The sequence below is a fragment of the Silene latifolia genome, chromosome 9, assembly GCF_048544455.1.
Source record: "Silene latifolia isolate original U9 population chromosome 9, ASM4854445v1, whole genome shotgun sequence".
In the NCBI taxonomy this organism is placed as follows: domain Eukaryota; kingdom Viridiplantae; phylum Streptophyta; class Magnoliopsida; order Caryophyllales; family Caryophyllaceae; genus Silene; species Silene latifolia.
In genome coordinates, this window is record NC_133534.1 from 163,934,394 (window position 1) to 163,949,907 (window position 15,514).

Here is a 15,514-nt window from a genome sequence, read left to right on the forward strand (position 1 = left end):
AATGGTTATTGAATGATATGGTCAGCATGATTGTTAAAATGTTGTATTTGTGTCATCCTATATCAGATGCTTTGGTTTGTTTCAGTCGTTATAAACGTTGATTAATGTCTGGAGTATAAGAGTTTGGATAGTGATGATGAGTTGACGTTTCCGGGTCATTGTACTTGATCCTCACTACCCTGTATGTTCAATTAGTAACTTAGTATATACTCAGCTGATAACATATTTCGGAATGGTATGAGTATGCTTGTCGTAATTTCATGCATTCGTGTTTCATATTAGCTAGTTCATTTGTTATCGGTTTTATGTTGCATTTTTGGGACTGTTTTAATGTGCTGAGCAGATGGTTTTAAGGACAGTTTTGGGTACCATCTTTGGTCCGGTTTGTGTAGCGTTATGGGCAGTCGAAATGGAGGGACTAAAAGCTGAAATTAAGACGGATACATGTTGAATTTTGGGGATGGGTTGTATGCATTTTTAGGTCGGAAATTGGGACTGGTTTTGAGTCAGTTTTGCGGGTACCTCGGGCTGTTTTGGGACGAGTGTGTGAGGACCAAGTTCAGGTTATTTCGACCTTGTTCTTGGACAGAAATGGACTGTTATGACACGACCTTCTGGTTGGGACTCGGACTGTTTTGCACGGGTTTTAAGCATAAATGTGGGCTGTTTTGAGATGGAAGATGAGGCGTTTATAGGTGCTGTACACAACTGCTTTAGCAACCCATCTTGATAGTGTGTGCAGCTTGTTTTGGTAGTTGTTTGCAGCTTGCTCGGGTCTGATTATGGCGGGTTGCGTGGTCAGTTTTTTGGGCTTGTTATGGACTGTTTTAGTGGCCTGCTCACGGCATGCTCTTTGGCCTTTTGGCACGGGTTTTGGGTAGAAGCAAGGGCTGTCCACAGCCCGTTTTGCAGGTTGGCCACGGCTGGTCTAGGTAACGGCTGCCAGTGGCCTGGGCAGTGGCCTTGTAGCCTGGGCAGTGGCCTGGCATGGCTTGCCTGACCTAGGCAGTGGCTAGGGCTCGGCGGTTGTGGCCCTTGTCACGTGTAGAGGTACGGCCATGGTTGAGCCGTGGCCTAGCCTCGTATTACGTGCTTTGTTGAGTCGGTTTATATTCGTGTTGGATTTATTTAAATCCCGTCTCGTGCGTTATAAAACGTAATTAGTTGAATATCGTCCATTATTATATATTCCTCACATGTTTTATAAGAGTGTACTTCATTCATTAATTATCTCATTTCTATGTGGAATGCCATGTTTTCATCTTAAAATGAGTCTAATTTAATTATTTATACTTTATAAGCAATAAATGGTTTATCTTACATTTGAGTCATTTAGAATTAAATTCTTGTTTTACTTATTGTAAATTGTTCATTTCCGTTTATTTGCATTTTTATTCAAGTGACAAGTATTTAAGAAATGAGTTGCTAATTCACGCTTATGAGTATAAATTGGCATGGAATAATTTACTTGGTTCATTAATTGCTCATTTCTCCTATTTTTCTCATTCCAAGTCGATTCATGTCATTTGTGTATTTATTTGGTTGAGTCGTATTCTTGTAGAAATGACATAATGCCATCTTATATGCTTGACATTCTTTTTCGCCCTACTTGTGCTGTTCTGGAAAGTATGGGGTTCGCCTACTTGTGCTGTGCTGGCAAGTACGGTTTGGCCTACTTGTGCTGTTCTGGCAAGTATGGTTTTTGGCCACTTGTGCTGTTCTGGCAAGTGAGTCTTATCTTAGTCTTTCCGCCACTTTCGTGTTTGTTACGCGATTGGGGTACTCGGTCTCCATTAGTAGTCGAGTCTTGGGTGCGTGCTGTGCTGGCGCACGTCGAATCGGGATGTACACCCGAGAATCCGCAGATTTAGACTAGGACCGTATTATTATCGTAGTCCTACCCGGGGAAATTATAGTCTAAGAGTGATAAATGTCTTGCATTATTTGGATGGTTACTTTGGTCATATCTCCTTGAAATACGTGCTCGTGGCTAAGTGGTCGTGTCTGTTTCCTTGTCTTTCCTCTCCATTTATTTTATTGTTGCTTATGCCTTACTTACTTGTTTATTCCATCATTTCTTTTATCCTTGTTGGTTTAAACACGTATGATCCCATGTTTAGTTATAAGTCGATTCACTCATAACTTATCTAATATGATTATTTGTTCATGTTCTTTGTTATGTTCGTCTTGACATTTTGTGGCTGGGAGAACCTTGAGTTACTCCCCACGGACTGTGGCTTTCATGTTTACATGAATGACAGGTTTGTGAAGATGCATTTGTGGGGTTTAGACGTGTGAGCTAGCGAGCACCTTGGACTAGTATTTGGTTTATTAGGATTGGTTAGACTCACCTTTTATTGTATTGTCATTCGAGGGATATATTTTCCCTCACCTTGACTATCACGTTTGTATAATTTAATCTTTATTTCCGCATTCTTTATGTGTGGTTTAAGTTTTAATGAACCCGCGCTTTAAATTTTAAAAGTCTTGAAAATTTCCTAATTTCCGCTTGAATGTATAACTTATATTTTCCACTTTATCGCGGGGGTTCACACGCTATCCCCTTACCTTTTCATTCTGTGTATGGAGGTTCTGTCCCGAAATGTTAGACACGCACACGAGCTTAGATTGGTACATGGTATTCAATTGGTTAAGGAAGTTAGCCCTATTACACACCTCTTTTTCGCAGATGACTCAATCTTCTTCTTCAAGGATAAGGGGAATTCGGTAACCCATTTAGTGCAAATCATCAAGGAGTACTGCGACGCGTCGGGTCAAAGGTTGAATGTGGATAAGTCAGGGATTCTGTTCAGTCCGAGTACTACTTTAGCCAAAACCCAGAGGATTATGAAGGCTTTTGATATCAAGAAGAACAATGGTATTGGGAAGTATCCGGGTATCCTGCGCCGAATTTAAAGACTCAAAACAAGGCATTTTTAACGCTCTTATTGAACATGTCACCAGACGCATTTCTTCATGGAATGGGATTTTTCTTTCACCAGCTGGACGACTTACTCTAATCTCATCGGTTCTATCAAATCTTTCAAATTACTTTCTATCGGTCTTCAAAATACCGGTAAGTGTGGCAAATAAGATTAACTCTATTTTGGCACAATTTTGGTGGACGGGATGTAGGATGGGGCATAATATCCACTGGTGTAGCAAAAATTTTCTGAGCCTACCAAAGAGTGGGGTTGGCTTGGGCATTCGAAATGTGAAATGTCTCAATCAAGCATTACTGGCCAAACATGGGTGGAGAATCGTTGCTGGAGAATCATCTCTCTTTTGCAAGATTTTCAGGCAAAAGATTTTTGGCACACAGGTGATCCAGCAAGGTATGACTCCCCGTAGGAGCAGCGGGTGTTCATGGGGTACACGGAGCATCCTATATGGGTTATCTGTCATCATGGAGAATATGGGGTGGAAGCCTGGTTTTAACTCGAAGATCAATGTCTGGACTGCAAGATGGGTGGGGGGAGAGAGACTGGAGCCCAAAGAAGACTGGCTAAACCTTAGCAATGGATTCCTTGCTAATCTGCACGTACGGCACCTGTTCCAATCTAATGGTAGGTCGAATAAGGCCTTCATTGAAGGGTTGTTCACTGAGGAGTGGGCTACACGGATCCTTGCTATACCAAGGTGCGAAGTGAGGAGCGAAGATAAGGTTTTTTGGCCGCTCACAACAACAGGCATTTATACGGTAAAGAGTGGATATGGTTTAATATTTACCGATTACATGGCCAAAGTTGGGACGGATAAAGACAATCATAGACTCAGCGATCGAGGACGACGTTCATCGGAAAAGTGCCGTGGAGGTTGCCTATCCTACGTATGTGGAAACTCCCGCTCTGGAAGATTATTACAAATGTGCTTCCGACTGGGAATGAGATCATAAAGCGGAAGATTGATGCGGATCCATTCTGTGACATGTGCGGAGGAGACCGGCACATTATGGAAACACCTGAACACCTTTTCGGGACTGTGGGCTCTCTCGAAGCATCTGGGCTGGATCGGCCCTAGGCATTCGGGTTGAGGGTGCAGGGGGCATTCCAATTTCAAATTGGATTTGCGACTGGATACACTATTTACAAAAAAAGGATGAGGGGATGAACCAGGTGATCCATTTTGTGGCAACTTTGTGGGGCATATGGACAATGAGGAACAAAATTAAATTCCAAGATCAAGCGGTCAATTTACATGTGATCACGAATATGGTCTACAAGGTTATTGGGGAGAAAGTACACATCTTGTGTAATTCCATGAACTTGAGGCAAAATTGGAGTGAACTGCGATGTGAGGAAGAAGGATCCCTCCAAAGGGATGTGGTCGATATTCGCAACGGCCACCTGGTGTGTGTTGTAGGTAAGCCATCCGGCTGTACGGTGGTACGTGTAAAAGTGGATGCTAGCTGGAACCAGACTTTTGAGGCGGCTTTCGGGTGGATTGCTTATGATGGCACGGGGCAGGAAATAGGTCGTAGATAGGTACGCACCAGAGCTGAATCACCGCTGCAAGCTGAAGCCCTGGGGGTTCGGGATATCGTGGAGTGGGCACGTGAAGAACAGATTTTACATCTTGATATCTCGTCGGACTGCTTGCAACTTATCAGCCAAATAGCAGGAGTGGACAAGGATAATCACAAGATCGCAGGGCTCTTGGAAGACCTTAGGGGTTCTTTTAGTTTCTTTCACTGTTTATGTTTCAATTTTATTCCGAGGCAAATGAATGGCATTGCGCATAACCTTGCTAAGCAAGCCATGAAACCGTAGAACCTTCTTTTACAGCTGAAAAAAAAAAAAAAAAAAAAAAAAATCAATGGTATGTTATTAAATTACGATACCAAATTTTTATTCTTATTTTTTGGTTCTATTTAATTTGCTTGGGACTATTTACCATTAATCCAAGTACAACAAAATTATAATAAAATATTGCAACAAGTTTGAAACTTTTCTTACATTGACGAATTTATGCTCTAGGTTTTGACTTATGAAAAGTATTGTGGACCCTTGAGAAGTTATGGAAAGAAATACTTAAGGACATTTGCAAATCTGTGCAATGCGGAGTCATCATGATCAGATGGCTCGAGCTGCAGCTCAAATGTGCGCAACTTGGAGCAGCTTTACTAGAAAACCGTAGTGCTTGGTTAAGATCAACTGATATATATATACGTGTTAATTAAAATTGAATAAAAGATTAGTCAGTACAATGTTAATAAAATTTGCAACAATAGTTTAGGCTTAGTCACGAGTACTATCAAGTAGTGAAGCTTTTTTTTTCTTTTTTTTTTGACACCTATAAAGATAGGATCTACAGTCTCATGGCTTGTCGGGCCAGACCATGTGCTATGCTATTAAGATGTCTCAGAATAAAATTAAAACATAGATAGTGAAAAGAGATGAAGAGCCCACACATTTCTTCCAAAAGGCCTGCGATGAAATGATCTTCCTTGTCAACTCCTGCGATTTGGTTGATAAGTTGTAAACAGTCAGACGAAATATCAAGATGTAAGTAACCCCCATTAGAAGCCCATAACAGTATATTTCGGACACCCAACGCTTCAGCTTGCAGTGCTGATTCAACTCTGGTTCGCACCTGTCTTCGCATAAGCTCTTTACCCGTCAAATCATAAGCCACCCATCCGAAAGCCGCCTCATAGTTTCGTTCCCAGCTAGCATCCACTTTAACACGTATCACTTCGCAATGTTCCTGATTCCCTATCATTTGCATAGGGTACCCATCTCTTATTTCCGATTTCTTAGTTTCATACTGTCCCTCATAACCTTCCTTTGTGATTTTCTTCAGATTCTTTCCTTCAACGTGATCACTTAAAACTCGTACCTTCTCGCTAACAGAATTAAAAAAGAATCTAGAGATTACCCGCTAGTTCATAACCATGCCTTCAAACTTGATATTGTTTCGTATAGTCCACAAACCCCGCAGAATTGCTATAAACATTATCACACTCTTCTCCCCTCCCTCTCTGCTGGATAGATATCGGACCCAGTCAATAATCTAATCAGTGATACTTAATGACCCTGCATTTTCAACCCTAATTCCTAAGTCTGATCCTGCCCAAATCCGGTTTGAGGCCCCGCAATCCCTAAACAGATGTTCTGCGGTTTCTAATCTTCTTTGGTTCACCCCACACATGCCACAGAAAATATCCATATCAAAGTTTCGCTTTTGAAATTCTTTGCCAACTGGTAAGGTGTTGGTAATGATCCTCCATACAAGGATTTTCCATAATTTTGGAATTGATAGGTTCCATAGTTGTTTCTTGTAGAATTCCCTTCCCCGATCTCCAATTCTAGTTTTATCCTTGTGAGAACCCTTCCTTTCCATGTATTCTCCAAATATTAGCCTATATCCACTCTTTACTGTGTATACCCCATCCTTCGTGAGCGGCCAATAAATCTCATCATTTATTCGTGAAGCCCACAAAGGAATCGCTAGAATCCGTGCCGTATACTCCTATGTAAACAGAGCCCGTAGAAAAGGTTCATTCCACTCGCCATCCGGCATAATAAGATGTCACACTTGCAAATTTGCCATCTGGACATTGTTGAGATCCAGCCAACAATCCTTTGGTTCCGGACATCTTCCCCCAAACCATCTTGATATGCAGACGTTTAAATTTGTCTTAATTCCAGGCTTCCAACCAATGTTTTCCATGGCCGTCTGAAGCCTATGGAGGATGCTGCGTACACCCCACGAAGAACCGGATCCCTTGATTGGGCTCATTCCATGTTTGAAAATGTTCGTACCAAACAATTTCTGGCGGAAAGTCCAACAAAACGGGGATGTTTCCCCAGATACTAATCTCCACCCATGTTTAGCCAACAGAGCTTGATTTAAGCATTCAATGTTCCGAATTCCTAGTCCTTCCGCACTTCTTGGAAAGCTCAGGAAGTTTTTACTATAACAATTAAAATTTTTCCCTAATCTACATCCCGTCCACCAAAATTATGCCAAAAGAGAGTTAATCTTTTTTGCCACACTTACTGGAATTTTGAAGACCGATAGAAAGTAATTTAAGAGATTGGATAGAACCGATGAAATTAGAGTAAGTCGTCCCGCTGGTGATAGAAAATTCCCCATTCCACGAAGAGATTCGTTTTGTAATATGCTCTACAAGTGCTTTAAAAATTCCTTATTTCGATTCCTGAAATTCTGCCGGGATTCCAAGATATTTCCCAATGCCTCTGTTCTTCCTGATATTTAGTGCCTTCATAGTCTGCTGAGTCTGAGCTAAGGTAGTATTCGGACTAAAAATGATTCCTGATTTCTCCCGATTTATTTTTTGTCCCAAAGCCTCACAATAGTCATTGATAAGACTCATGAGGTGAACTGCCGTCCCCCCTTTATCCTTGAAGAAGAACACCGAGTCATCAGCAAAGAATAAATTCGTTATTGGCCGTACTCCCCTACATAATTGAAGTCCATGAATCTGCCCTGATTCATGAGCGTGGTCAATATTTACAGAGAGAACCTCCATACACAGAATAAACAAGTATGGGGACAGTGGATCGCGTTGTCGTAATCCACACCGTGGTCTGAATTGAGGTAGAGGCGTCCCATTGAAGAGGATCTCATAGCTCACTAATGTAACACAATTCGTTATGAGTCTTATCAGTTTCTGTGGGAAGCCAAACTTAGATAGAACCGATTCCAAGAAATCCCACCTAATCTTATCATACGCTTTACTCATATCAGATTTAAAGGCACATCTTCCTTGACGTCCTTTATTATGATTAGAGATATTGTGAATTGCCTCATGCGCCAATAAAATATTATCACTAATACTCCTTCCCGGAAGAAAAGAATTTTGTGTTTCACTAACTAGAGAACCCATAACCTTAGCCATTCGATTTGCTATACATTTGGTCACAACGCGCATCATCACATTACAAAGGCTTATAGGACGATAATGAGAAACCCCTTCCAGAGTTTCCGTCTTTGTAATAAGTGTAATAAACGTTCTATTAACCTCCCTTAAAACCCTACTAGAGTTTAAGATAGACAACACTGCTTTTGTAAACTCACCATTAATCATGGACCAACATTTTTGATAGAAAATTGCAAGTATACCATCTAGTCCCGGAGCTTTAAGGGCCCCCATTAAAAAGACAGCTCCACGAACCTCTTTTGCCATAAATTGTCTGTTTAACCGGTCCGCCTCATCATGAGTAACCTGGTTTTTTATTTGCCGGAGAACATGCTCAAAGACGGAGCTATCCCTCAACTCCATACCATCCCTTAACGACATATAGAGGTCCATAAAAGTTCTTTGAAATTCGCCAGTTACTTGTCCGTCATCATACCTCCATTGACCATCATCCCCATTTTATCCCATGGATATGATTCTGCCCAGCCATGCCTTTAACCCAATTGAAGAAATACTTAGTACATGTATCTCCATCCACCATCCTTTTTATCTTTGCACGCTGCTTCCAGAAAGCCGCTGCAGCCTTTGCGAATTCCCGTATCTCTTCGTTCACCTTGGTATACTCTTCGTCCCCTCCTCCCATACAAGCTAAATTCATCCCGTGTTACAATTTTCGGTCAAAGTCCTCCCACTTCACCCGCCATTCATCCCTCTTATCAAGAGTCCATTTCTTAACACTAGTCCGAACTCGTGCCAATTTCTTAGTGATTCGGTACGCCAGAGATCCTTTATCATTTGTATTCCATACATTACGAACCTTCTCCAAACATTCCTCATAATCCAATCCCCAAGCATCAATTTTAAAGGGTTTTTTCCCCTCACTTCTTGTGAGGTTCAAATCAACTTCAATTGGACCGTGATCTGAGATTTGAATAGGATAATGCCTAATACCCGTATCTGGAAATAGAGTGAACCATTCCTTGGATCCCATTGCTTTATCAATTCTCTTATACACCCTCTTATCACCCTTGTGATTGTTGCACCATGTAAACTGTGTCCCCTTATAGGGAATATCCACTAGCTCATTCCTTAGTTTCCATAGGTTGAAATCCTCCGCTCCATCAATTGGCCTTTGGCTAGAGCTTAATTTGTCACAACTAAAATCTACTTGATTAAAATCCCCCACTATAAGAAATAGGTATGTACATGTATCTGTTGGAATATGTGTCCTCCGACAATAATGCGATCACGACTGTTGATCATGATGATCACATGTTTAAATCTCATTATAAAGAATACAATTGGGAAGTAATATTTTTACTGTCAACTGATCAACATATATCGGTAATGATTAGCTGACTAGAGTTTGAAATTACTGTCGTGCGACGGTGGTGATCAGTTGATCCCCTAGGTCATACCTATAGGGCAACACTCTTAATTGATCATTTAATAAATCGTATAATGTTACGAGTTAATTAAATTACTTGAAAATTGACGGACGATTTTGGAAGTAAAATTTATGTATCACATTGAAATTGATTAAAATGAGATACGGTCTGAGTAATCGAATTGTATCATTACTCAGATGAAATTATTGTTTAAGGAAACAATTAAATTTGAATGAATTATCATAAATACAAATTGTTGTGATTTATAAATTGGTAAAATATTTTGGTACAAGTAATTATGAATTACTAAGTCGATTTTTGTATGTGATGTATTTTTAATAATACGTTGATTTTTAATATGTTAAAAATGCACAACAAATTTATGCAACATATGATATGTGACATATTGAAAATTGACAAAAATAAAATGGATTCCATGTTATACATATGGACCGAAATATTGGGTGTAATTAACATATTCTTATAATGTTAATTAAAATTAGTGGAAGATGTAATCATTTTTTCTACAACTAGGCATGCATACCTAGTGTCTCTTGTGGAAGAGCACCAAGCCCATTCATTGGCCTTCCTCCACCCTCCTACCCGGTTTCACCTAGAAAAGAACAAGGGTTCTTTTGCTTAAATTTTATTATTCACCATATGCATGTGTGTGTGATAATTTTTATTCATTCATCTCATCAAAAATATTTTTAGAGAGATAAAAATATTTTCCCTCTTCCTCCTTCTCCTACCCGGTTTTAGGAGACAAAACCAAATTTATTTTGGGTCAATTTTCTTACAAAATTAATATTGTACTAGTATTTATAATATTGATTTTATTTAAGAGTGTGCTTTGGGTATAATTCCTTGGGAGAGATCCTATACTTGGGTCTTTATTCATCCAAAAGGAAAGCTCAAGAACAAAAGAGAAGGAGATCTCTTTTGTGCCCATATGAACCGAAATTCCAATGTAAGGATGAATTCTTCTTTATTTTGTTAAATTGTTTGCATGCATAAGATCACTTGTTAATTTTATGACAAATTAAAATGGAACATATATGAATATGTTAGTATATAGATCTACTTTTCCTTCAATCGGTATCAAGAGCGATGGTTGTTTGCATGCAAATCGGTTAAAAGTTTTTCCGAGTTATAAGAATAACATATAAAACTTGAATAATTTGTGTTATTATGAGATATCACGAAATTAATTTATGCATGTTCAATTTCTGGTCCTAAAATGTTTTATAATATTTTGGTTAATTTACGGATTTTTATTGTTCATATTATACAATAATGGCATTTAAATATGATTTTATGAGTAAAAATGTCATTTTCGGTCTAAAATTAGCTATACTTCGAATTTTCCAGTGATTTTTGGATATGTTGTCACATATATTATTTTGAGATGACCTGTAAATTTTCATAATTTTTGGACTTCTTATGCTCGAAAAATGGATTTTTCATTATTAAATTCGGATTTAGGTGAAAAATAGGTTAATATGAGATAAATTTCGAATCTGGTCATAGAAATTTAGTATGTTATCACATGCAATTTTACAAGATGTGTGTAAAATAATAGGCTATAGTGAAGTCTTCTTGCATGATTTATGGATTTTTGAAGAAAAATAGCATGAATAGTGACATTATTAGTGAAATATTGATAAAACATACTCTATGACTAAAGAAAAACATCATATGTTGCATTTTAATATCTTTTTCAGATCTAAAATTGAAAAGTTGATGAATAAAATTTTTCTCATGTTTTTATGATTATTTTAGTTAAAACCGATAAACCGCAACATTGTTTTTCCGAAATATTTCGAAATTTTTAACCTAAGGTTTTGAACATTATGAGTGTCATGGTATTTTTCCAGAATGTTCATGAGTTTAAATTTCAAATTTCAAATTTATTTGAAATTTTGTGATTTATTTGAAGTTTATAGCTTATTTTTGTAATTTTTGGTCCATTAATGAACAATTTTATAAATATGAGTTAATTATGGTCAAATAATTAGTGAAGACTAAATTTTGAGTCCTAAGAGGTTAGGGTAGTTAACTTATGCATAAATATGAATTTATATAATTTTTGTGATTATAAAATGTTGAAATCACGCAAATCCGTAAAAACCAAGTAATATACGATATTGGCTAATTAAAGGCGATTTAGGATAAAATTGGGTATGTTCATACATATTATAATGCTGCATTTTCTTTATGATTGTCATAATTTTAATTTATGTAATTTTGAATTATGTAATTTTTACTTAGTATGGCCTTAGATTTTAATTGGTATTTCCCGAAATGTATGGGAATATCGATTCGGTTGTAATTTTATTGTGATCTCGTATCACCGTTTTGTAATTTAATAGATTTATTTTATTTTAGTTACAAATGTATAATAGGAAATTATGTAATTTGCTATGTAATTTAATTTATCTCGGAGTTCCCAAAGACGAATTTCTTCAAGATGGCGATACATAAAGACGGTGTTACCTCGAGATGCGTGCCACGACCGAAGTTCAAGGGACCAATGGAGTTGGTTTCCGAATATGTAATAGTTAAATAGTTTTTCTATTTTAGGAAAGGCCATACTAGGATTTATTTTATGTTTGCATTTTATTTATATGTCACATGCATCGCTAAATCGCCATAACTAAAACATGCATTGTCATTTTATCGAGTTTATCGACCGTGTCAATTAAAATTATCGTAGTTCACCGCTTTAGTTCACTTAAAACGTGATAGATAATAAATTGACATGACCTCTCGCTAAAACAATTAATTGAGACATAGCTTTACCAAATAGTAGAAACCATGAAAACCTATTTCGCGAGGGAGTGCACTCGGCCCTACCGGGGTACAAAACTTGTTACATAGGGGAAGTGGGTGATAAATGTCTATCCACCGAATTCATGTTGATAAGGGATGAATCGGCCCTACCGTGCCCAAGTTGATGTGGATTTGGATCATGGACACATTTATTCGAAATTTGGATTGAACTCAACAAAAGTTTTTGATAAGGGATGTATCGGCCACACCGTGCCCTTGTCGGATGTGTTTTGGGCTAAAGATAATTATTAATGTAATATTATCGACCAAGAGTTCTAAAAGTAGAATCGATTAAACGTTATTCCACCGAGTTATATTGATAAAGGATGTATCGGCCCTACCGTGCCTAAGTCGATATGAATTTGGGTCTTGGAATCATTTATTATAGTTGGGTAGAGGTCACTATATAAATGTTCATATCTTGTTAATTTGCAAGTATGATTTAAAAAGACAAATGTTAATATTTCCTTTTCCTCCATATTTGTAGTTCTTTACAATGAATCCATCAAACGCTACCGCACCGATAACTATTGAGTCTTACCACAATGTTTTTGACGACGTTTGCTCCAACAATGATTTCGACACTACTAGAGAACTTCATTTTGGGATAGGTTCGGATGGAAACCTTAACTTCATCACTTCTTCTAAACCACCTACTACTACTAGACCTCGTGTAAGTCCGTCTCAGGAAGACTACCTCATACAATCTATAGGGTCTTTGTCTCTGGAAGATAAAGATGCCAAAACTAGTGGGAGCTCAAGCAATCAAGTTCTTGCTTCTAAGGGCAAAAGGTTCAAGAAGAAGGGAAAGAAAATCAAAAACTTCAAGCAAGTTAATGATGAATGCCATTATTGCTATGGCATGGGACATTGGCTTAGGAATTGTCCCGTATATTTGCGAAATATAAGGGAAGGAATCATCACTCCAAAAGGTAAAATTCCTAAGGAAATTTATGTTATTGATATTAATTATACTTCCACTACGACATGGGTACTAGATACCGGTTGTGGTTCTCACCTTTGTAATCATTTACAGGGTTTAAGAGATGTGAAGAGGCTTATCAAGGGAGATGTGGATCTACGCCTTGGAAATGGAGCTCGGGTAGCGGCCGAATCCAAAGGAACTTATGTTTTAGCTTTGCCTAATGGATTTGAGTTGTATTTACATAATTGTTTTTATGTGCCTACACTCTCTAAAAACATTATTTCAATCACCATGCTAGACATGGACGGTTTTTGTTTTGTCATTAAGAACAATCGTTGTACTATTTCTAGGAACGACTTGGTTATAGGCCAAGCTTCCTCTATCAATGGCATTTACATTTTAGAGACCTCAAATCCGACTAATGATATCTATAACATTCAATCAAAGAAACTCAAATCAAGTGACCCAAGTGAAGCGTTCATTTGGCATTGTCGATTAGGTCACATAAACGAGAATCGCATCAAAAGATTAATTTCGACTAATGTGATTACACCATTTGATTATCAATCATATGGTACATGCGAATATTGCCTACTTGGCAAAATGACTCGTAATCCTTTTAGTGGTAAAGGGACACGAGCTAGTGAACTATTAGGACTCATACACACCGATGTATGTGGACCACTGAGTATCACCGCTCGGGGAAATTATGACTACTTTATAACTTTGACCGATGACTTGAGTAGACATGGGTATGTCTATTTAATGAAGCATAAGAGTGAAGCGTTTGAGAAATTCAAAGAATTTCAAAACGAAGTAGAGAACCAATTGAACAAAAGGATTAAGGCACTACGATCCGATCGTGGTGGAGAATATCTTAGCCTTGAATTTGATTCACACTTGAAAGGTTGTGGTATTATATCACAACTTACTCCACCCGGAACACCACAACTCAATGGCGTTGCCGAAAGGAGGAATCGAACCCTACTTGATATGGTTCGATCTGAAGGAAATGTAGATTCATATACATACTAACATACTCATATATGTCTAAATAAATTTGTCATAAAATTAAAACGGATCTTATGCATGCAAACAATAATATAAATAGAGGAGAAACCATGTCCTTACATACAATATTTCGGTTATATTGGGCACAAGAGAGATCACCTATCTCTCTTGTTCTTGAGCTTTTCCTTTATGGATGAACAAGATCTAAGTATAAGATCTCTCCCCAAGCTTTATACCCAAGGCTCCTCTTAATTTTAATTAATATTACAATACTAGTATAATATTAATCAAGGTAGAAAATTGAACCAAAATATTTATTAACTCTTGAATATTTCGGTTTTTAAGAGAGAAGAAGAGAGGATTTTTCTTCTCACTAGAACTCTATTTTGGATGAGTGAAATTAGAATGAATAATAATACACTACACTTAGTATATTATTAGGTAAAATTATAGAGAAACAATGATCATTTTTTTGCTTCCCCAAAACCGTGTAAGAGGAGAGATATAGGGGAGCCAATGCATGGAAAAATTGTTCTTCACAATGAACAATAGGCTTGCATGGCTAGGTTTGCTTTTAATCATTGTGTTTTTCCACTAATTACAAACAACTTATAATTAGCTTAAATCCTTCTAATTTTCGGCCCACTCTATAATATGGATTCCATATTATTTTTGTCAATTGTCTATATGTTACATGTCACATGTCACATATATTTGTTATGTATTTTTAACATATTAAAAATCAACGTACTAATAAAAATACGTCACATACAAAAATTGACTTAGTAATTTCATAATTACTTGTGCCAAAAATTTTACCAATTTATAAATCACAACTGATTGTATTTTTAACAATTCATTCAATTTAATAGTTACATTAAACAATTATTTCATCCGAGTAATGATACAATTCAATTACTCAGACCGTATCTTATTTAATCACAGTTCAATATGATACGTAAATTTTACTTCCAAAATCGTCCGTCAATTTTCAAGTAATTTAATTAACTCGTAACATTATACGATTAATTAAATAATCAATTAAGAGTATTGCCCTTTAGGTATGACCTAGGGGGCTACTGATCACCACCGTCACACGACAGTAATGTCAAACTCTAGTCAGCCAATCATTACCGATATATGTTGACCAGTTGACAGTAACAATATTACTTCCCAATTGTATTCATTTTAATGAGACTTAAACATGTGATCATCATGATCAACAGTCGTGATCGCATTATTGTCGGAGGACACATATTCCAACAATCTCCCACTTGTCCTCGACAAGTGTGCGTCACCAATTCTCTTGCCCTATTACTATCTCCCACTCAATGCAAGGTGTCTTTCAGGTCGTACTTGCAAGTGATCATATCGAGAGTGGTTTCCTCGATCTGGAGAATAACTGATTGACCGGATTTATCCACTCTAGATACCTTCCGAGCGTGGCCACGCATTTCCAGTTCATTACTCCTC